General features: G+C 32.0%; 2 protein-coding genes across 3 annotated transcripts in view; one reads left to right on the top strand and one right to left on the bottom strand.

The window, feature by feature from the left end:
- The window catches only part of LOC123258505, a 46,665-nt gene extending 38,147 nt beyond the window's left edge, over nt 1-8,518 (bottom strand). Inside the window, exon 1 of the mRNA XM_044718558.1 lies at nt 8,474-8,518. The gene's annotated coding sequence lies outside the window, so the exon portion shown is untranslated. The remainder of the gene's footprint in view (nt 1-8,473) is intronic.
- The window catches only part of LOC123258498 (midasin), a 98,577-nt gene that overhangs the window by 47,527 nt on the left and 28,152 nt on the right, over nt 1-22,898 (top strand). The window lies entirely within an intron of this gene.

Genomic DNA, 22,898 nt, shown 5'->3' with positions numbered 1-22,898 from the left:
TAGATTTTCTTTTTCAATTACATGCTCAAGCGTGTATAAAGCTTATTGTCAACGGTTTAAATTTTTAATTTATTTTATGAAAAGAAAAATTAAAAAAAAATAGAATTCTTCCTTATTCTGCATTGTCTATCTCTGTCATTTAAATTGCAAGCTGCTTTTCTTCAGACTGAGAAAAATTCACTACCTTATACTAAAGAGGTTATAACAATGTCCGCGTAATTATATGCTCTTGACTCGAGAGAATAAGGGAGAAGTAATAACTAAAGAAACCACTACTGCTTTGTATGTCAAAATTATTTTATGTTATAATTACTAAACTATCTTCTTTTCAAATTTTTTTTTATTAAAAAAATATTTTTTGTACTTTTTAATTGGAATTTTCAACTTAAAAAATTCAACAATTTTTAAAATTATTTATATCATTTGATAATTTTAAAATTATTTTGAGCAGTCTTCTGTATAAATATAAATTCAATGCAGGAAAATATTTTTCTTTTCACTGCACAAACTAAATAATAAATCTATAAAAAGCATCCAAGCGCTTTTAAAAATCATTTCATACTATTAAAAGTAATATCCTGTGTTTATTTTTTGCTCTGAAGTATACAACGATAATATTTAACAATAAATATCACATTTTTTTTTATTGGGTATGTGATCAGTAATAAAATGAATATTTTTCACAAAATTTTTTCACATTACACTTTGAAACTCGCATGTCAGCAAGAGAATCGGATGTTATTTTCTCACGGTCTTCGTGAGGCCGTAACGCTTGAACGAGCGAAAAATAATGCCATAGAAATTCCCGTGAGGCAAGTAATGCTCTTTCAAACCAGACCTTTATCTAACACTCTAGAGACTTGCTTTTAAAAAATAAGTAAAACTGTCAAGGTTTAAAGACTGCTTTTTACGTGTTAGAAAAATAAATATTTCATTATGATCACATTTAATAATGAATTTTTTCTTATAATCATAAATAATAAAAAAATTCCAAGAATTTTCTAATACAATACAAGTTTTATGATGCTATTAAATTCTATAGTATAGTTTGTATAGATCCGGAAAATTGGATACTACCAAAACACGCAAAGACTTCAATATGCGGTAAACAAAAAATACACGATACTAGTAGTCTGTAAGCTTCCAAAAATCACACATTCTTTTCGGCGTTGAACATCAGTTATACTTTCACGTTAGTACTGTTATGTGTAGTGATAAATTTGTTCGGAAAATCTAAAAAAATTTCTGAAAAATAACTACCATATCACAGGTGTATGATACGATAAAAAAAAAGTATATGCCAGGGTACACTACGATAACGTTAATGAAACACAAATTGATTCAGTTTGTGGAACATGTCCACTACGGATCAGTATTGAGTGTATAGCTTTTGAAATAACGATGAGGAAAAATAAAAATAAAAAAAAAGCAGTGTTTAATTTACTTTCGCAATGCAGAAGCATGCAGTAGGAAAAAAATACTTGTGTGCTGTTATAAAATCTATCGTGTAAGCGAATGTGCGAAAACCAACGCGTGTTATAAACTTTTCGTGTTTATTTATATATTTTATTTTAATACGCCACTTTAGCAATAATTATTATTATTTAGAATATTTACGAACTAATTGATTAATGATTAATATATATTTTTTACAATTGTAAATTGACTATATTTACAATTGTTATTGGCTATCTAGTCTATTGCACAATTTTCTCTAATTATTTATAATTTTTGTTAGCCTGTATTCCCTCCAGGCATAAAATTTTTCATTCTTATTTTAAATTTGTCATTAGGGATAAATTCAACTGAAAAAATAATTCGGACGGCCCAGACCAGGAATCGAACCTGGATCTTTTGGTATCGCGCCAACTGCTCTTCCCTTAAGCTATCCGAGACACTGTCCAGAATTACCATTCAGTTACCTCTTACCTGGTCTGGGCCGTCCGAATTATTTTTTCAGTTGAATTTATCCCTAATGACAAATTTAAAATAAGAATGAAAAATTTTATGCCTGGAGGGAATACAGGCTAACAAAAATTATAAATAATTAGAGAAAATTGTGCAATAGACTAGATAGCCAATAACAATTGTAAATATAGTCAATTTACAATTGTAAAAAATATATATAAAAATACAGACTAGTCTTTAGAAATAAAAATATTGTAAAAAAATTAATGATTAATATTAATTTCCATAAATAGTAATTCAATATTGCATGTAGGTTTTCGGTCATTGCGTTAATAATTCTTTGTCGAAAATTTTTATATTTTAAATTACTTTCAACAATATCCGTATTGAATTCTGTAACAATAGACTGAATCACTGACATATTTAAATTTGAAAGTAAATCGTTTTAAAATAACACTTCTTAAGAATGGAGGCTTTTAAAAAATACATTCTTTATTGAAAATTGAATTGAGTTACTTAAATATTATATAGATATGCTTTGAATATGACAAATATTATGTTTTATTAAAGAACAAGTGAAAGCTAAAAATAGATAGAAGAGATAAAAATAACAAAATCGTAAAATGGAAATAAAATCCGCAGGATTTTAAAGAAGAATCCTTTCTGTGTTGCACGATGCGACATCACACCTCCTGTTATAGAAAATCGAGAGAATCTTTCGCACTCGTGCTCAAAGCATTCTTACGGAATAACGAATGCTTTTCGCATCTCTACGTTTTGTTCACTCTATAATACTATAATCCACTGGTACACTAATACTAAATAATTCCAAACTCGTGCAATTTTTAGAATGAAATAAATAATCGGCCAATAAATATTGAAGTATAATTTAATTCAAACGTAATATAAAACCCGTGAAATGTTAACTTTATTTTGAGTTATCGTTAATGAAAGTGTCCGTTGACAATTTTTAAGCTGTAATTATCGTTTTCTTTCACCTTTGATGCTGATATTTTATCATACTTCTCATATCATATTTTACAACACACGTGATATTAAAGTATGTGTCTAAATACTTTTGTTACTACTGACCTATGATACACATATCTAGTAGATTTCTGGTGTAAATTCTATCGTAAAAATAAAGTGATTCGTGAACGCAGTCGCTCGTGCGGATAGTTATAAGTTTTTTATCAAACAAAATTTTTATCAAACAAAATTCATTGAAAATAAAAATTTGCTTGCTTCACAAAAAGTATTGCATGTTCTCTAGAAGATACATTCTTTTTGTAAAATATTCAGCTTTTGTAATTCAAAAAATTACCTCGTCCATTAATACATCAGATCTCTACGCAGGAGCAAAAATTTCTCCATTAAGAAATTTACATTTTGCCTAAAAATTTTTTTTCTTTGATTAAAACAAACGCTAAAAATCATGACACTTTTCAGAATTTTTTGAAATAAAAATTTGGTCTTGATAATGATAATTTTACTGTTTTAGGCTTGAGCTGATCACTTTTTGAGGATCTTATCTAAGTATTTACAAATTGAGACAATAAATTCTTGAAGCACAACTGATTTTCTTAAAAAAAATTTCTTTGGTTCAAAATTATTTCTCTTAAATCACGTAAAATTCCCCATCACTGTAATTTTCCGTCGGTTTTTCAAAAGATTTTGAAGTATTATAATTAATCAAATAGTTTATCATTTTTAATCTAATATAGACGTTTATAGAACCGGAAGTTAATCAAAAAAAAAAAAAAAAATAGTATTAATAATAGAAAAAAACATTTTCAATACACGGAAAAAAATTAACTGTTGCTGCAACAGGAGGCAGCTATGTTGCAGCAACAAGATAAAGTCCTGTTGCAGCAACAGGATTACTACTGTTATTGCGACTTAATAGTAAAATATAGTTGGGTCATTCCATGTCAAATTGACCTACAGTTGGAATTGACCCCTTTTGATTTGGATAAATTTTGATCAGAAATTTTCTTTTATCATATAACGAACTTCTGCCAGACGAAAAAAAATTAAAAAATTTTATTCAAAAGATATGCAAATTCAAAATTTCGCTATTTTTTCAGTTTTTTAATTTTGTTTTGGGAATATCTCAAACGTTATTATAGATACGGGAATGGCCTTTCGTTTGTTTGAAAGGGGACACTTGGGGCTATTGAAAAAAAAATATTTTGGAAAAAAATTTTTAAAAATGCAAAATTTGTCAAATTTAAAATTTTTGAAAATCGTCAAAAATCTCGATTGATATTAAAATTTTGGCTCAATTTTTTTTTTGTATAGTACCTTGTACTGATCTTAAAAGACCCTGAAATTTTTAGAACTGTGTTTTTTTTTAACTATGAATTTTTGAATTTCAAAAAAAAATTTTTTCTTGTTTTTTGCAACTTTTAAATAAGGTAAAGTTATGCAGATACATAGTATTGTAATTTTGAGCATTAAAAAATTAAATGCACGACGTGGAAATATTAAATAATAAAATAATTTTAACTTTTGTTTATTTTTTTGAAGTAATCTTAAAGTCAGGCTTAACGCATGACATAATTGTTATTCGTCGTTTTTTTACACAGTAAAAAATTTTTCGTCATTGTGTAAAGTGTAAAAATGTTTGTGTAGAATTTAACATTTTAGTGTGTAGAATTTAACATTTTAGTATGTTGATTCAACACAATAGTGTTGATTCAACACAGATTGTGTAAAAAAAGTCATCAACAATTTTTTACTGTGTACTTCATTTAAAGTTTTTGACGCCATTTATTGTCTTTTTAAGATGGAAATAATTTGAAATTTGAGATTGAGTAACATTAATGTGCAGAAATTTTTAAGTAAACAAGTATTCGAAAAAACAAAACAAAATTGATATTCTCATCACATCATTTCTGATTTTTATCGGAAATTTATATCTGTTTGAGTTATTTGACGTTAAAAACTGTTAATGAAGTGAAGAAACGGACAAAATATATCATGCGTTAAAAAAAATAAGAAACTATATCATGTGTTAAGCCTGACTTTAAGATTACTTCAAAAAAATAAAAAAAAATTGAAATTAATTTATTATTTAATATTTCCACGTCGTGCATTTAATTTTTTAATGCTCAAAATTACAATACTATGTATCTGCATAACTTTACCTTATTTAAAAGTTGCAAAAAACAAGAAAAAATTTTTTTTTGAAATTCAAAAATTCATAGTTAAAAAAAAAAACAGTTCTAAAAATTTCAGGGTCTTTTAAGATCAGTACAAGGTACTATACAAAAAAAATTGAGCTAAAAATTTAACTTCGATCGTCATTTTTAACGATTTTCAAAAATTCAAAATTTGACAAATTTTGCATTTTTTAAAATTTTTTTTTCCATAGCCCCAAGTGTCCCCTTTCAAACAAACGAAAGGCCATTCCCTTATCTATAATAACGTTTGAGATATTCCAAAGACAAAATTAAAAAACTGAAAAAATAGCGAAATTTTGAATTTGCATATCTTTTGAATATTAAGTCGCAATAACAATAGTAATCCTGTTGCTGTAACAGGATTTTTTCCTGTTGTAGCAACAGTAAATTTTTTTCCACATAGAACTCTAACTAAACGTGATGAAATTTCTAACAACTTTCGTTTCATCAACTGTGTCTGTGGATCTCTCTTTCTCTCTCTCTTTATCTCTTTCTGTATATATGTATATACTTTTAATGTTTCTTCTCTAATTCCGGTAGAAATATAACTCAAGTTCTTTAAGTAAAGTAAAAACAATTTTTTTTCATCAATATTAAGTTGATAACTCTTGGTCAAATACTTGGAATAAAAGTTTTTAAATATTTAATTTAACTTAATCAAATATTAGTTATCATCAAGATAAACAGATGTTGTGATAAAATCCAATAACTGTTCCAAGTTAAAAAGTACTTTTTTAAGAGACATAGATCTGGATCTGATGTAAACAGAACAGTTTATCAAGGAACTCACTAACAGATAAAAATAATAAAAAGTATACATACACATATTAGCCGCTGCGGTCATACTGACCTCAACAAGCTGACAAATTGAGGTACATATCTGATAATGAATAAGTGTCTCTGTCGATAGAAATTAATTGCTTTTTTACAAACTACTTGAGCACGAATTATATCCTTAAGCAGGATTAAATAATGCTAGTACAGCTGGCCTAAACTACAGTTAGTTTAATTAGATTTATTTTCTACTAAAACTGTAATTAAGGAGGTTATGAATTTTAACAAGATAATAAACTGTTACAATTATAAAGCCCCAAAATAAACAGTTAAATTGTAAAGTATGAATTGATATTCACAAAAACTTTTTTGACACTTTTTAATCAATTAAAAAATTTTTTATCTTAAATACCGATGATCAATATTTGATTTGAGATTAATATTAACAGTAATCTTATTTCCCGTATTTTTTTGTTATTTACTAATTTTTAGTGATGCATTTTATGGATTTTTTATTTTTTGCGGTGTATTTTAGTTTTGTCAACTAGCAGCATTTTTTACTTGATAAATGTTCGTGATATGTTATATGTAAGAGGATAGCAAACAGGATAACCAGAGTGTGACGACACCACAAGTTAAAGTAGAAATAAACTTGAAGACTTCTCATAGAAATAGAGCTACCGGCTGAACTCTTTCACGTAAATTTGACAATTCACAACATTACATTTTTTTACCTCATTTTTATATTTATCAACTTCATGCAGCTACTTCAAAATATTTTATACATTTTTGACACTTTAATCTTCCCTTTAATTTATTCTTTTACATTCGGCTGATGATACGTTTGTTCCACGATTCTACATTATCATAAAATTCATTTTAATATTATTTTAACATAAATTCTTTCAAATTTTACTTGGCCCGCTGATATTTTATTCTATGTTTGCATACTAAATATCTGGACCATAATTTTGTTGCACACCGTATTTGTTTTAATATTATACGAGAGCAAAAGTAGAGCTATTTTAAATATTATTATTATTATTATTTTTGGAGTAAAATTTGTATTATAAACATTTATTTATTGTTTTTAAGTTTTGGTTATGTTTGAGTTTATCTGAAATAAGAATCTGGTATCCTATCTATAGTGTCCCTGGTGACTTAGATTGTGACCGGGAAATATCAGTGTTAAAGTCAAAGCCCGTTAAGCAGTTTGTTTCCTACTCGGATCTGGGCCAAGCGGTTAAAACTTATGTACTGCCTTGCTTAATTTATTTCAACTTTGACTTTTTAAAACTATCTAAACTATCCCAACTACAATTATAGAAATTACAACATAAAACAATTATAATTTTACATTGAATAGTACTCGTAGTTATTATTGTTATTATTATTAGAAGTACAGACCATATCTAATTGTGTAAATATAAAATAGTACTAAATTAATTTAAAAGTAACTGCAAACTTTCCATCCGTCAAATTGATAGGTGTGGAAAAAATAAATGTTGTAGTGAAAATTAAATTTCAGTCTCCTCTCAACATTTTATATATGTATATAAATCGACCCGAATTCGACAGTTAAATTAAGTTTAACAACATACGAGAATTTAATGTAATAAAAAAATTTAATGTTTACATATTTACTGAAAGAACCGGTAAATAACTTGAAAAATAATATTTACAAGTACGCGAGTAAATACATTACGTATAATAAAAATAATACTGTTTACAAATTTATTTAAAAAAATTTTTCACTTTAATAAGCGTATATATACAAAAGTTTCTTTTTCTTGTTTGATTTTCCCAATAAGCCGATCTTGTGGTTTTACACAAGAATTTTATTGAGTTTTACGACATTTGTGACGCTCGAATAAATCCAACCGAAAAAATCCAACTGTTCAATTATATTTATTTTTTATTTTTTATAAGACAAAAATTGGAATTATAAAAAAAATAATAGCTTCAAACTCCTAGTCCTCCGATTTGTCCTGCAGATTTATCCAATAATAGAATAACCTTTACTAGCGAAGAGGATTTAACCATTTTATTCTTTTTTTAACTCAAATATGCCAAAATTTAAGCACATTAATCAACCAGTTATTTATAGTACACAAAGTACCATTTCTTAATACTTGGATATTCACGTAATAAACATCTCCGGAGAATTAATATTGTAAATATTATAACTCTTGGAAACAAGTTTAAACAACCGGTATAATTAACAAGAGTAAACTCATGGGATATATCAAAATCTATCGGGATGCAAAGGGAAATCGTCTGTGTACATTGTCAGTTGTAAATCAAGGGCGTATGCAGACGGCCGCATAATCGTAGTGTTAACCAGAAAGACAAACCAAGTCTCTCTGTACTGCTACTGTTACTGTTCTACTACTGAACTGCACAACCTCTAACAAGTAGTGATAGTCAACCGTCCAACCCACAGCTGCTGTTAACTCTCTTCTCCCATCACAATGTTATCAAGTCACATATACTTTCTCTATCCTTACTCTACTTATATTATTTCAATAGCTATCTTTTTATATTATTTTTGCACGAAAATTATTTAATAATTATACTAAACTCAAAATAAAATTTTTTTTCATTACCTTCAATTTTTTATTTAATTATTGGAATCTCAAATTTATTTACACATATATTATTTTGAATAGTTGGATTCTTTACAAACTAATGATAATTTAACATATAAATAGAAAATAAAAATTTTCATAATTATTTATCGTAAAAAAAAATTATTCATAAAATAAATAAAATGTAATTTCAATGATAAAAATAATAATATTCAATAAAAAAATAGATAAATGTATTTTTATACACACGATTGATAATGAATAAATAGAAGTGAATGCATGTGCAAGCGTGTAAATGATCACGAGTATCGGTTCTCTCGGTTCGCGAGACGAGAGAGCACTGCGTACTCGTCTCAAAGCAAGCCCCGATTCGAAGCTAAAACCCACCCTTTTGCTCTCTGCCTCACCACCAGCTTTTTCATCCCCCGCTTCTGTTGTATATGTAGCTTTTGCCTCCTTTAGTTTCACATATATACTATATACTGCACAACGCAACATATTCTACACTTGAATCGGTGAATTCTCAAGCTCCGTTTCTTCATCCACCAAAAATGTATACATGATACTCTATACCTTTTGTACTCAACTTTTATTTTAAAGTTGTAAACTTAAATAAAGATAATACCATGAAAAAAATTATCGTCACGCCCTCACACGTCACCGTGACTATGAAGGAGACGCCCTGATTGCCCGGGACATGTTAACTTCTATCAATTTATTTTATTTTTCATATTTCTGTAACTTTTCCTCTTGAAATTTTTATTTTTTTTATCTTCACAACGCACTACATCTAACGGGATGCACTTTCGTTTCCGGTCCACAATCCTATTCTCGTTTCACGAGAATTTATCGCCTCAAGTATTTTACATCCTAATGGATATTGGTTTTAATTATTTGTGAAAACGTTTTATGCTTTTTCAAATTAACATTTTACCTTTTTTTATTTTTTTTATTTTTCACCCGATGCTTCGAGTTGATTAAATGGAAAATTAAAAAGCTAATTAGTTCATTCTTTTTTTTGTGGAAAAATATGATGATATGTTACGCTTTAATAATGTTATGAATAAAAAAATTTAACACAGTGGTTAATAATGCATGATATCTTACTCCTTTTCTCTAATTTAATAGAATTTATAAAAGGAATATTACGTTTAAATGAAATTAGTAAAGCATAAATTATACAATAAGTATAATGATAAGAATTAAATTTTAATTAATACTGAAACTAAAAACTTTCATATACCTGTATAATTTATAGTTTGTACCTTACAGTTATGGGGAATTTCAAGAAGCTTTGGCGTTCGTTTCAATTCTAAGAAATTTCAAATAGTTGCAATTTGTATTTACGTAAAATAAATTAGAAAATTCAAATTTTTATTTTTAAATAGAATTTTAATTATCCGAATCGAAAAAAAATTATATTATTTTATATTTGATATTTTTTAGATTTTTGAGAGTTTATTACTTAATTATCTATCTGTTATACTTTTATACAATTATTAAAAAAAAAAAAATATCAATCTTACAATAACTCATTAATTTAATCGACTTTACTTCAAAAACAAATAAAAATTGTAAAAAATTCAATGACACAAAAAAAATGTCATATTTGAATCCAAAGTTAACAATTTGAAGAAAAAAATCTTACCTCAATTTATTAGTAAAAATATTGTAACGACATTCTTTCAAAATTAGACATTTTTCTTCAGAAGAAAAATAAACAAGGTTAACTTCTATTTTTACAGATTAAAAAAAAAGTCAAGTGCTGATGAAAAACAAACTTATAAATGTACTTTTGTTTTTTACTTTGATGATTCATTCATGGATGTTTGGAATTCATTAGGAACTCTAAACTTCATAAGAGCACACTGAATATTCTACGAAGCTATGGTAAACATGTATTCCAAATAATATTTGCTACCTAAAGAGAAATATAATCATAGCCGAAGTGTGTAACTGCAAGATGAAAATAAACGAAAAAAAAATTTCGTACACGGAGAAAAAAATATCGTTAGAATAAGGATACGTATCGTTATTCTGACTATACGCCGTATAGTCATTTTTTTGGAGATATTCGCTGTATAGCCAATTCAGCCATACAGCGGATCATCAAAATGACCATCCATATCATTATTTTAGCGTTACATTTAGTTAATTCAACTATACAGATCCTCATGTTAACAAAACAGTTGCCTGTTTTTACGAAACTACATATATTGACAAGAGCTATACTCTGTATGCTTAAGTCAAACAAATGAATCCTCAAATCAGCAATCCGGAACGTTATTTTAAGGAAACGTCATTTGAGGATACGTTGGATAGTCATTTTAACAATATTTTTTTTTCCGTGTACATAAACCAAGCAGAAATTCGAAACAAATTCATTATTTACCCGAGTAAATAAACAGTTTGAACTGAACCATAAAAAACCATTTTTTAATTTAGTAAATTTAAAATCACAGGTACTTGATACAAAATGACGGTAAAAAAAATTTCTACGTTATTCTTTCATTAATAAAATTACAAGCCATTATATGCAGCTTTAGCCAGGGTAGTCCGATTAGAGTAATTTGGATTTCTTCTTAAGAATGTACTTTCTTTTTAGCTTAAATTAGTGTTTAAATCATCTGCTTATCACATTTATGCAATAAAAAACTACTTACAAAATTAAAATTGAACAAGTAGTTTTTATAACTATTTCTAATAAAATTGAACCGAATTTTTAATCTATTTGTTACTGAATAGGCGTATCTTAGATTAGATATATATCTACGAAGCATATATCTTCTACAAACGTGCCGTAGCGACTCTTTTTATAGACGTAGGTCAGCGATTTTACGTTAAATAAAAATAGAACACTTTATTCGATCATGTAAAAGTGCAAAAAGATCAATTATTTCGGTCCTTACAAATTTATTTTAATTCAGCTAATATTCTTACCGAACAATTGTCAATAGTCATGTGACTACATTTATTTTTAAATTATACTTATGTCTTTTTTTTTTTTTTTAAAGCCTTTTTAAATAATTTTTAATGAACTCTCGGTCAATGAATGCCTAGAAATAAATTTTGTTTACTGCCTTCTTTTCTTTCACTCGATATTTGTGCATTTATTTTTTTTTTAATTCATTTAAACTTGAATGTTTTTTATAACTTGACAATTTTTGAATAATATTTATGGCTAGTGGAAACCATAAACAGTTTTTCAACGATTAGATATTTTCGCAAATAGAATGTCGCAGTAAGAAACAAAATGTAGCATCAATGTTCTCTTTTCCAATTTATGGATTCTCTTGAGGTTTCTCTACATTTTAGAGTACTGTCGATCTTGCTTGGTAAAATAAATATATACACTATCGGTGTTCATTTCGGGATGCTCAGAGATTCATTGTTTTCCAATAGTGTGAGAATGTGCCACCTGGGGCATCATCGATTGAGATGCCCTGTGGCCAAAAAACTTATTATCGCAATCTTCGTGTTGTAAGCTCCAGTAATTAATTTCATTGTAACGGAAAATTAATAATAACAACAATAATAGATAGATAGATAATTTATTTAGTTGGCTATGGAGTATTAGCTTCTTGTGGTCATCTATAAAGAAAATACAATGCATAATTAGTGTACATATATAAAAAGTAAATATTAATTTACACACTGAAAAGAATCTGGAAAACTGTTGACCCTGCAGGCCATCCTGAAATTATATATTCCGAAGTTTTGAGCTCTTCGAGGTCAAAAATACAACTCTTATACTTTTTTGAAAAATTTTTATTGCGATATCTATCGATTGAATCAGTCGCTTTTGATGGGACTTGCAGCATTCGACGCAATTTTTTAAGTACAAAAAGAATATTCATCACCTATCAAACAATTCTACGTAAAATTTTAAAGTTATGTTAAGAAAATACTTTTTGAGAATTTCTAAAAATTAAATGCCTCGAGTTAAATGAACGAATTGACCGATTTCGTCGAGATTGGTGGCATTCGATGCAATTCTTTTCGAACGCCACCGAGTTCATTCAATTCTGTCAAGTCATTCAAAATTTATGAGAGAGTTACATACAGTGATACCCTCGTAGGAATGGTCAGAATAGCTTCCTAGGACCTCAAAACGTGGAGATCTGATGAGAACTCGATTTTCGAAAACCGGGGTGAAACCAATAACTTCTCGATTTTTTGAAAATTGAATTAACTTTAATCGAAAGAAAAATTCTTTAACTAAGAAAATAATTTTGAAGAATTTCATTGCCTTAAATTGAGACAAAAAAATTCTTGAATTAAGTAAAATTTACTTAAACTAAGATAAATTTCTTAGTTTAAGAATTTTTCTACTTACCCGAGTCGAAATTCGAGTTCCGTTTTAACCGTAATTTTTTCCCATCTCAATTTTACGGTCAAAACAGACTTGGCGCTGTATTGATAGCTCATTTAAACTGAGCCTGGTTTCACCGTAACTAGTGGAGTTTTGTCCCATTCTACCACAATTACGGTCAAACCAGGCTTGAAATAATGATAATAATAATAATAATAATAATAATAATAATAATAATAATAATAATTAATAATAAATTAAATTTTTAAATTCTTAGGGGTCCGGGTTCAAATCCAATTGAAATCCCATTTATTTATTTTTTTTTGTTTTAATCACTGCAATAATAATTATTATTATGAATAATAATTATTATTGTTATAAGAAATAAGTAATAGTAATTAATAATAATTGTCATTAACATAAAAATTTGTAATTAACAATTATTACAATTACTACTATCAAAATCGTTTATGAGCATAAAAAAATATATAAATTAATTTTGTAATAAAAAAAACAAAAATGGATGATTTCCCAAATTTGAGTCTTTTTTTTACGAACAGGGGTTATTTATTGTCCAGTTTATACATATTAAGGAGTAAGGAGATAGGAGGAAAGGATTACTTATGGTAACTTAACCTAATACGCTTCGTAAATAAATAAAAATCGCTTTGCCCTAACCGAGAACCGAACTTGGAACCTATCGCTCGTCAAGACTTACGCGCTACCCGCATCGCTACTTGCCGATTGGTAAAAGGCGAATCTCAGTAGTCTCATAAGCTTTTTAAAAGACGCGTCTTGAAATGACTAAGTTCTGAGTGGAATTTGAAAAAGAACTTTACGGAGAAATTAAATGAATAGTAATAATTATATTTATAGACATTCAAAATTGAAATTTAGTTACCCATTCTCAATTATTAATCTTATACTTCTATTTTCAATTGTAAGATTCGGTAATTGCTTATTTTCACGGGGTGTGAAATCAACATGATTAGATTATTTTCTACTTAATAGATATTTTTTTTTTTTTTTAGAATAAATCTAAAATAGAAAAATTTTTCAAAATTTTTTTCAAAAATGTTAATTTTGGGATAAGAAAAATTATGAAACATTTCAATTTTTTAACTAAAAACAAGTTATGAAAAATTTCAAATTTTGGGTTAAAAAAAAGTTTTAGCAAAATATCGAAAAATCGATAATTAAAAAAATTTTTTTTTTCTACTTGTAAAATATTTTTTATCAGAGTAAATCTAAAATAGAAAATTTTTTTTAATTTTTGAAAAATTTCAATTTTAGAGTAAAAAATATGAAAAACGTCAGTTGTTGGATTAAAAAAAAACTATGAAAAATATCAAAAATTAATTACTTTTAAAAATGTGAAATTAAACAATTACCTGCGATTCTTATATATTTTAAAACTTTTTTCAGTGAAAATATGTGAACTAAGCTGAATTTAGAAAAGAATAATATTTTTTTTCCAAAATTCAAATTTTTGAAAGAAAAACCCTTCTCTGAGATTATTATTGTTATTATTATTATTATTATTAAATTTTTAATTTTTAAATGTCAACTTTTCATGTTTTTTATTAATTTAAATTTTCGCGCCTAAGAACTACAATATGGCAAGAGAAATAATAATAATCAACAAGATGACAAATATAGTAATAATATTTATAATGATAATATTATACTCCTGGAAATTTTTACGGTCAAAACAGACCTGCGTACGCCTGTTTTAACCGTACTTATTCTCCGATACCGTCTTGTACGGTCAAAACAGACTCGATTTTTAGCGGCATATTAGACTTCAAAGAGTTGGGACATTTTTACGGTCAAAACGGGACTCGAATTTTGACTCGGGTAAATCAAGAAGATGAAGTTCTGCAAAATTACTTGATTCAAGTAAATTTTTTTCTCTGTGCAGAAGTATATAGATAAGTAAATTAATCGATAACTTATGAAGCGATAAACTACCCTTCTCACACACGACAGTATTTCATTGATAATTTTCGAATCATCAACCACGAGTCACATATATCACGATCTTTCTTCTGTGTCATGTTCAAGCGATGCGAATTAGTAGTCGTAGTAGGCTCTTCTGAACTCTGGAAAAGTCGGTACACTAGTTAAATTTAACAGTAGCAAAGTCCTAACGCGGATCACTTAAACAATGAACAATTTCTTTTACTGTGTAGTTCGATATCCTCAGAGAATCAAGTAATCATTCCGAACAATCATAATTATCATAATGATAATCATATTGATTTTTCTTCCTCGTTTGTAATATCAAATTGAATGCAGTAGTTTTCGTTAATGCACAATCGTTTTGATCAGAACACAATTTGATGTTATCAATTTTGTACTGGCTATCTGCTCTCAAACTATTTGAATAACTATATCATTATTGTAGTATTATTATTATTTCTTGGGATTTATTAACTCCATTCAAGAGTTGTATCGAGTCATCGTGTCTCCAACAAGATATACCCGTAGTTGCAGTTAATCTTGTTGTGGTTCCGTGTCCTATGGAGTTAAATATATTGCATAGTCGTGATCCAATATTATTCGTCATTAGATTAAATTTAAAGAAAGAGAGCACTCTGTACGCTAGTGAACATGGAATTCAGAGAATTTGAGGTAGAACAGTTTCATGTACAAAATTGAGTAAGTAACTATGCATTTGTGGATCCATCAGCATACAAGACTTGAATATTTAATCGCTATTCACAATATCATACAAACCTTACAAGCATCTATTGTGAATATTCATTATCCGCTTACGGTATTTGTTTATTAAAAGTCTACATTATATACTTTATACTTTAATCCGGTAGAAAATTAATTTTTATAAGTACATCCCTTTTAAAAATGAAAAGACAGAATTTTTAACTTTTATCTCAAACTTTTCAAAAGAGCTAAATTAAAATTTCTTAGCAAAAAAAAAATATAATATTATATATATAACAATATTAGCGGCATGATGGCCGAGCGGGTTAAGTCACTATCCCGTTAGTTCGCTCGCACATCATGCCGTGAGGCGAGGGTTCGAGCCCCGACGGTTGTTCGAATAGTTCTAACACCAACCGTCGGGGGTCGCTCCGGTAGCCGAACTGTACTGGCATGGGTTTTTTCTGTGGTTTCCCCATCGCCACTACAGTCGACGCTCTCTGTATTGGACCTCTCTGTATTTGACCGCTCTCTGTATTTGACCACATTCTTCCTCTGTATTTGACCACATTCTTCCTCTGTATTTGACGATTTTACACAGCTCTTATGGACAAGGACGAGTCAAATACAGAGAATGGTCCTGTACGGGTGAGTCAAATACAGAGAGCGTTGACTGTATTCTAACAACCGATAGAAAGAGGTGAGGAATAGGGTAAATACAGTACAGAAAGCACAAGTCGGTCGACAGCCGCAGTGATAATAATAAAGAGTTGAGTACATAAATGTGCGAAAAAATAAGGTTGATTATGTAGTGAAAATACAGGAGTGAAAAGAGGACGTGCTGGGGTCCAAAAAAGCGTTGAATAAAACAAGGACAGTATAAAAACACAGGACGGTGGCGCACTCGCGGAATGCGACAGCTACCATCTACCCAGCCTTGTAAAAATCAAGAACGGTATACAAGTAAAAATCGAAATAATAAAAAATATATAACAATATTGTTCATATGTGTAGCTCAAATAACCGAAAAATTAACTTATTCTTTTTTTTTTTTTTTTTTTTTTTTTTTTTTCAATTTCAAGCTTTTTTTTTCAATCAGTATTGAGTCCAATCCTATTTCTTATAGTTATAAATATTGTGGTTAAAAAGCTAAAATACTGCAAACATGGATTATTTGCTGATGACAAATGGGCTTACTTGCACTTCAAATTATTTCAACTATATGAAGCAGCTTTTCATCTCACTGCTGATGCTCAAGCAGTTGCAGACTAGGTCTGTGAAAACAACTTTGAAATAAATTACAAAAAGACCAAAGTTATGATCTTGAGAAGTAAACGCAAGTTGAAATTACTTGAAAATTGCGTACTGCCTAAGATCATTATAGATGGCAATGTAATACCATATACGAATTTCACTAAACATCTAAGAGTCCATCTCTCAAATAATCTTTCCTAGGATACGCATATCTTGAGAGCATCATGCAAAGTTTGTGGTTCACTAAATAGTCTAAAACATAGGAAAAATATTTTGCCAACACAGTCCCGCAAATTATTAGTTTCTGCTGCTATTCTTTCTATCGTCGACTACTGCTCAGTGGTGTTTCTAAACTTATCGAATGAACTTGATTGCAAATTACAGTGACTTGTAAACAACGCTATTCGATTCATCTATAATTTGAGGTGAGATGATGAACACATTACACCCTATCGACGGTCATTAAATTGGTTAAATGTGAAGTCACGAAGGTTATACTATTTAGCCTACTTATTTTTAAATTACTGTCAACGGGTGAACCAAAATTTCTACGTGATCTATTTATTGATAAACGTCAATAAATAAAAAATTACAAATTTTTTAAAATTACATCAAAGAAAATAAGAAAAACAAATCTGAAAAACGGTTGAACGGCAGGCCATCGCTGAAATTTCCTGTTTTTTTCGAGCTTGAAACACTCGAAAATCTTCCTATTGATTGATTTTTGAGCTCTTCAAGATCAAAAATTCAACAGTTACAGAAAAAACCATTATTTAGAAATTTTTAAATGGCGGCATTTGACACGATTTTTTAAGTTAAAAAAGTGTCTCTTCAGGCTGGAGTTGATTAATAAAATATTTTGAAAGTTATTTAGAAAAAACTTGAAAAAAAATTTTTTTGGTTTTGATTTTTTGAATACTTTTAAGACAGCTTAGCCGATTGACTTCAAAACTTCATCAGCTCGAAGTCTCAATGAACACTTTCGAACGCTGTGTCGTTAATCTCGATCGGTTAACTAATTGATTCGTTCTAAAGATTTCGTACGACAAAATTTTACATACATACATACAAACAAACACACACTTGACGTCCAACCGGAAATAGTCGTAACGGGTTTCTACAACCTCAAAATGTGGAAATCTGATGAAAACTTGCATTCTCAAAAACAAATCGAATTCTATAACTTTCTACTTTTGAAAATTAAATTTTTAATTTTTAAAGCGGAAAGTTAAAAACTTTCGAAAATCAAATTGAAACAAATACAAATAACTTCTCATTTTTCTAAATCATTGATTTTCATAGCGCAAAGTTAAAAATTTGCACAGTCTGACAAAAATAGTGTTTACTTTTATAAATTTTTTACTTCTCATATAAATTTACTATCTTCATTAAATATCATGCATTGAAGTAAAATTATAAAAATATACTTTACCATTAATTACTTTCTGTAAATGTAATCTTTCATAATCAGCAAAAAAAAAAGCATTTAATCTTGCAAATTTATTAATTTAACCTCGGAAGTTTTTAATATTTATATGGGTGTGTGAGAAGTTAAATAAAATTCAAGAAATTCATTTATAAATTAACTTAAATAATTCACCGCACTCATCATTTGCGGCTTTTCTCTCTTGAATTTACGAGCGTGCATTTTATACGCTGGGTTATTAGTTTCGCCTCTGTGAGTGATGCAGTAGCTGTATAAAATCTTAGCATTTACCCTTAAATTCCTGTCTATATTTTTCGCCTGTGAAGTTGGAAAGACGATGTTCCACTGTCGTCGAGCTAAAAGGCTGATAGAGTTAGAGAACGTCATGCATAAGAAGTTAGATGAGTTTCCGTAACCAGTTATTATATTGCCTTTGTGAAAGCCATGCCTCATCTTCTATCCATATAATAAAAATATTTTTAACTTCCCGCTAAGAAAATTGAAAATTTTCAAAAATCGGGAAGTTACTGGTTTTACCCCGTTTTTCGAAAATCGAGTTTTCATCAGATCTTGACGTTTTGAGGTCCTAGGAAGTTTCCCTGACTATTCCCGTGAGGGTGTCACTATGTCTGTATGTGTGTGTGTGTGTGTGTGTGTTTTTTTTGTTTTAAGGGGGGGGGGAATCCTTTTTACGGATTCTAGGCATAGTTGTTTGGCCTGGATATGTGGCGACTCGACGCAGTGTCATACTAAAACTCGACGCTAGCGCCCCTACCCACTAAACCCTAAACCCCTTTTCCTCTTTCCCCTAATCCCTCATGGAAACCGCCGTTAGGCATTACTTCGTGAGGGGAGGATCTAGCTACTGCTCTTTCTTCTGGTAGCTAAGGTGTTATTTTACCTTTCTTCTAGTTGTTGTCATTTGCTCTTCTTCTTTCGATGGAACGCAAGTCTATGAGGACTTCTGTTGCAAATGTGCTGATGGCGTTCCAGGAGGCTCTTGATGACAACATTGCTTCTACTATTGTCTCTGGTTGGATTTTCTTCTTTAGGATCATCTCCAGCTCATCTCGCTGTGGGTAAAATCGTGGGCACTCAAAGAAAACGTGCTCCGCGTCTTCATTGATTCCTGGGCAGGACGGGCACTCCGGTGAATCATCATGCTTGAAGCGGTGAAGATACGTCCGAAAACATCCATGTCCTGACAACAACTGCGTCAGATAGTAATTGACCTCGCCATGACTTCGGTTTAGCCAAACGTCGATCTTCGGTATGAGACGGTGTGTCCATCTCCCTGTTGTCGCGGCGTCCCACTGCGATTGCCATCGTGCGATGCTGTTCTGCCGTTCTTTAGCTCTGAGTTCCTCGGCACTTAGTGTGGTTGTCCTCTTTCGTTGGTAAAGGTTCCGTCTTTCCTCAGCTAGGACTCTGAGCGGCAAAGTTCCGGAAATGACACACACTGCTTCCTCTGATATTGTTCGAAAGGCGCTGGCTACTCTTAGCGCGCTCAGTCGGTAAACTGGACATGCTTTCCTCCATGATTCTTGGATCTCAAGTGCGTCGGCCCAAATGGATATACCATATGTGAGGACCGATGTAACTACTGATGATAGCAATGACCTCCTTGTCTGCTTCGGGCCACCGATGTTGGGCATCAATCGTACTAGGTTAGCTACTACTGCTGATGCTTTGGCGGTCACGTGTTCAACTTGTTGTTTGAAGTTAAGTCGGGCATCGAGCATCACTCCCAGATATCGAATGAATGGTTGGGATGTGATTTCTTGGTCTCCGACGTTTAGATTGATCGTTTCCACCACTTTTCTGCTAGTGATAAGTACAGCCTCGGTCTTCTGTTTAGCCAGTTGTAGATTTACTGTGTCCATCCACTGGTTAATTCGCTCAAAGGTGATAGCGAACATATGTTTTATCTCATCAAGATGCTTGGCGACGATTACTACGGCTACGTCGTCCGCGTACGCTACCAGTTTGACATTTCTTGGTAGTTTCAGTCTCAGCAATCCGTTGTACATGACATTCCAGAGAAGTGGACCGAGAACAGAACCCTGCGGTACACCTCCAGTAACATCATACTCCTTTGGACCATTCTTCGTGTCATATCTCAGGACTCTATCTGTGAAGTAGCTAGCGACTATCCTTCGTAGGTATCCTGGTACGTTCATCTCTTGAAGGGCTTGCATGATGCAATCCCAGTTGGCGGAGTTGAAGGCATTTTTTATGTCTAAAGTTGCCACCAGGCAATATTTCTTCGTTCCCCCTTCCATCTGGTACTGGCGAATGCGTCTTTGGCTATACCGACAACCAGGTTGATCGCGTCCAGGGTTGATCGTCCTTTCCGAAATCCGTACTGACTGTCTGCTAAGAGTGGATCGACAACTGCTTCTATCCTTTGGTGGATTATACGTTCTAGTATCTTACCGGCTGTATCCAGCATGCAGAGTGGACGATAAGATGACGGTTCTTCCGGTGGCTTTTTCCCTTTAGGAAGTAGTACCAGCCGTTGTTGTTTCCACTTCCGAGGAAAAATCCCTTCCTTCAAGCAGATGTTGTAGACGTCGAGGAATAACGCTGGCGCTGCTTTAATAGATGTTTTCAAGGCAATATTAGGGATTCCGTCCAATCCCGGTGCTTTATTATTCCCGACGCGGTTACAAGCTTCCATCAGTTCTTCTTTCGTGACAGGTGGAATATCATTCAGTTCGTCCTGTGCCAACAGATAGTTGAAAACGCGCTGTCGTGGAAACAGCGCAGTCACGATCTTCTGTAAGAGTTGAGGACACGTAGGAGACGGCATTGGCTGATATTTCAGGTGTGCCATGACTACCTTGTAAGGTCTACCCCACAAGTCTTTGTCCACCTCGTTGATTAGCTCTTTCCAGCAGTTCTTCTTGCTATCCTTGATGGCTTTGTTTAAATGTCGACGAGCTTTCTTGTATTCTGCGACTAGTTCCGCTGAGTCAGGCCGCCGATAACCACGCTGAGATATTCTTCTTTTCTTGAGACACTCTTTCCGTAGGAAGCTGATGTGTTCGTTCCACCAGTGCACCGAAGGTCTTTGGTTCATGCCCCGTTTACGGGGCATGCAGGTGTCGCAAGCCTGGGTCACTCTCTTCATCAAGTCCTTGGTCATTTCTTCTGCAGATCCAGTAGTAAGCGGTTCACTATTTAGGGCAGCTGCTAGAGCACCTGGGTCAAAGGATTTCACCTTCCACCCAACGATGTCAAGTTTCTTAGCCGGTCTTCTAGGATTCTGGTCCTTTGATACTTCCCAGAGAATCGCATTGTGATCGCTGGCCGTGTAGATCTCCATCACCTTCCAGTCGTAGTTTCCTCTGATGAGGCTGCTGCTGACAAAAGTAAGATCCACAATAGAACTTGCGTCTCCTTTAGTGTACGTCGGCGCATCGCCGCTGTTTAACAATACTACATCTAACGTAGAAAAAGCTTCCAGTAGTTCTTTACCTCGAGCGTTGGTGTGTTTGCTGCCCCATTCCACTGCCCAGGCGTTGAAGTCTCCAGCTATTGCCACTGGGTAGTACTGCTTCGCGTCCTCCGTCAGTCGATCCAGAAAGTCCATGAATTCAACAATAGTGAGGCTAGGTGGTGCGTAGCAGCTGTAAAAGCGGATGCCATCTACCGATGCTGCTACAAAGCCGGCGCTGCCATTGTTAACGACACTCTGGAAGGGGAGCTTGCGACAGGACCATATGACAGCTTTTGTGGTGCAGTCAGTTTCCCATGGTTGGCCGCCGAGGTGTTTATACGGTTCCGATATAAGCACAAGGTCAAGCTTCTGTTCACGTACTGTCTGCATGAGCAAATCATGTGCCGCCTCACAGTGGTTGATGTTTAGCTGCAGTATTCTCATTTTCGTTTATCAGTTATCTTCTTGAGTGCCTCTTGGTATACTGGGCATCTGCTTGTGCCGGCATGATGGGCGTTATTCTCTGTACCGGGTTGATCCGCACACAGTGCGCATTTAGCAGGCTTATTACATTCGGCGATTTTGTGTCCCTCTTCTCCACATTTAATGCAAAGTTTGGAGCGGTCGACTTCACTTGTGCACTGAACCGCACGGTGTCCAAAATGCCAGCATTTATAACATCGGACTGGTCTTAGTACTGTTCTAATACGACAATTGGTCCAGCCGATCCTAATCTTGCCGTGTTCTCCTACCACTTTCTGCGCTACCGTTGCTGCCAGAGTCACCGACGCAATTTGTGTTCTGCTACGTAAGACCTTACGAATTTTAATGGCCTCTACTGTTATACCACAATCGTTTCCAGCTGCCTCTTGTAAAGCTGTTAGAATGTCATCTTTAGTTGTAGTATCGTCAATATCGCGAATTTCCAGGTCTTCTTCAGGTCCTGTACTAATGACATTTGCGTCCTCCTTAAGTATTCCCGCGATAGTCTTCTGCAGGTCTTTACCTCTATCACTACTGCCTTTCGACAGCGTGATGAGAATGTTCCCTGTCGCGGTCCTGCGTATCTTCTCGACTGTGTTGCGGACCTGATCCGGGCGAACGTCCGCCTTGATCCGTGTAAGTATTTCAGAATACTTATCTTTGTTCGCTGGACGGATAATAAGTGCCTCCGGTCTCGTTGCTGTTCTTCTTGGCTTCTGGTTCGGCTTCGGTGGAGGCACCAGAGGTTTTTCTGGGGGCAGTTTCCTGCGCTCCTTCTTCTTGTCCTTTCTGGACTGCACCTTTTCCCAGCCTGGCTTCTTGTTCTGTTCACCAGAGTTTTGTGGAAGATCCTTAACCACTT

Source organism: Cotesia glomerata, linkage group LG2, assembly GCF_020080835.1.
Source record: "Cotesia glomerata isolate CgM1 linkage group LG2, MPM_Cglom_v2.3, whole genome shotgun sequence".
NCBI lineage: Eukaryota > Metazoa > Arthropoda > Insecta > Hymenoptera > Braconidae > Cotesia > Cotesia glomerata.
This window is presented reverse-complemented; position numbering and strand designations above follow the sequence as displayed.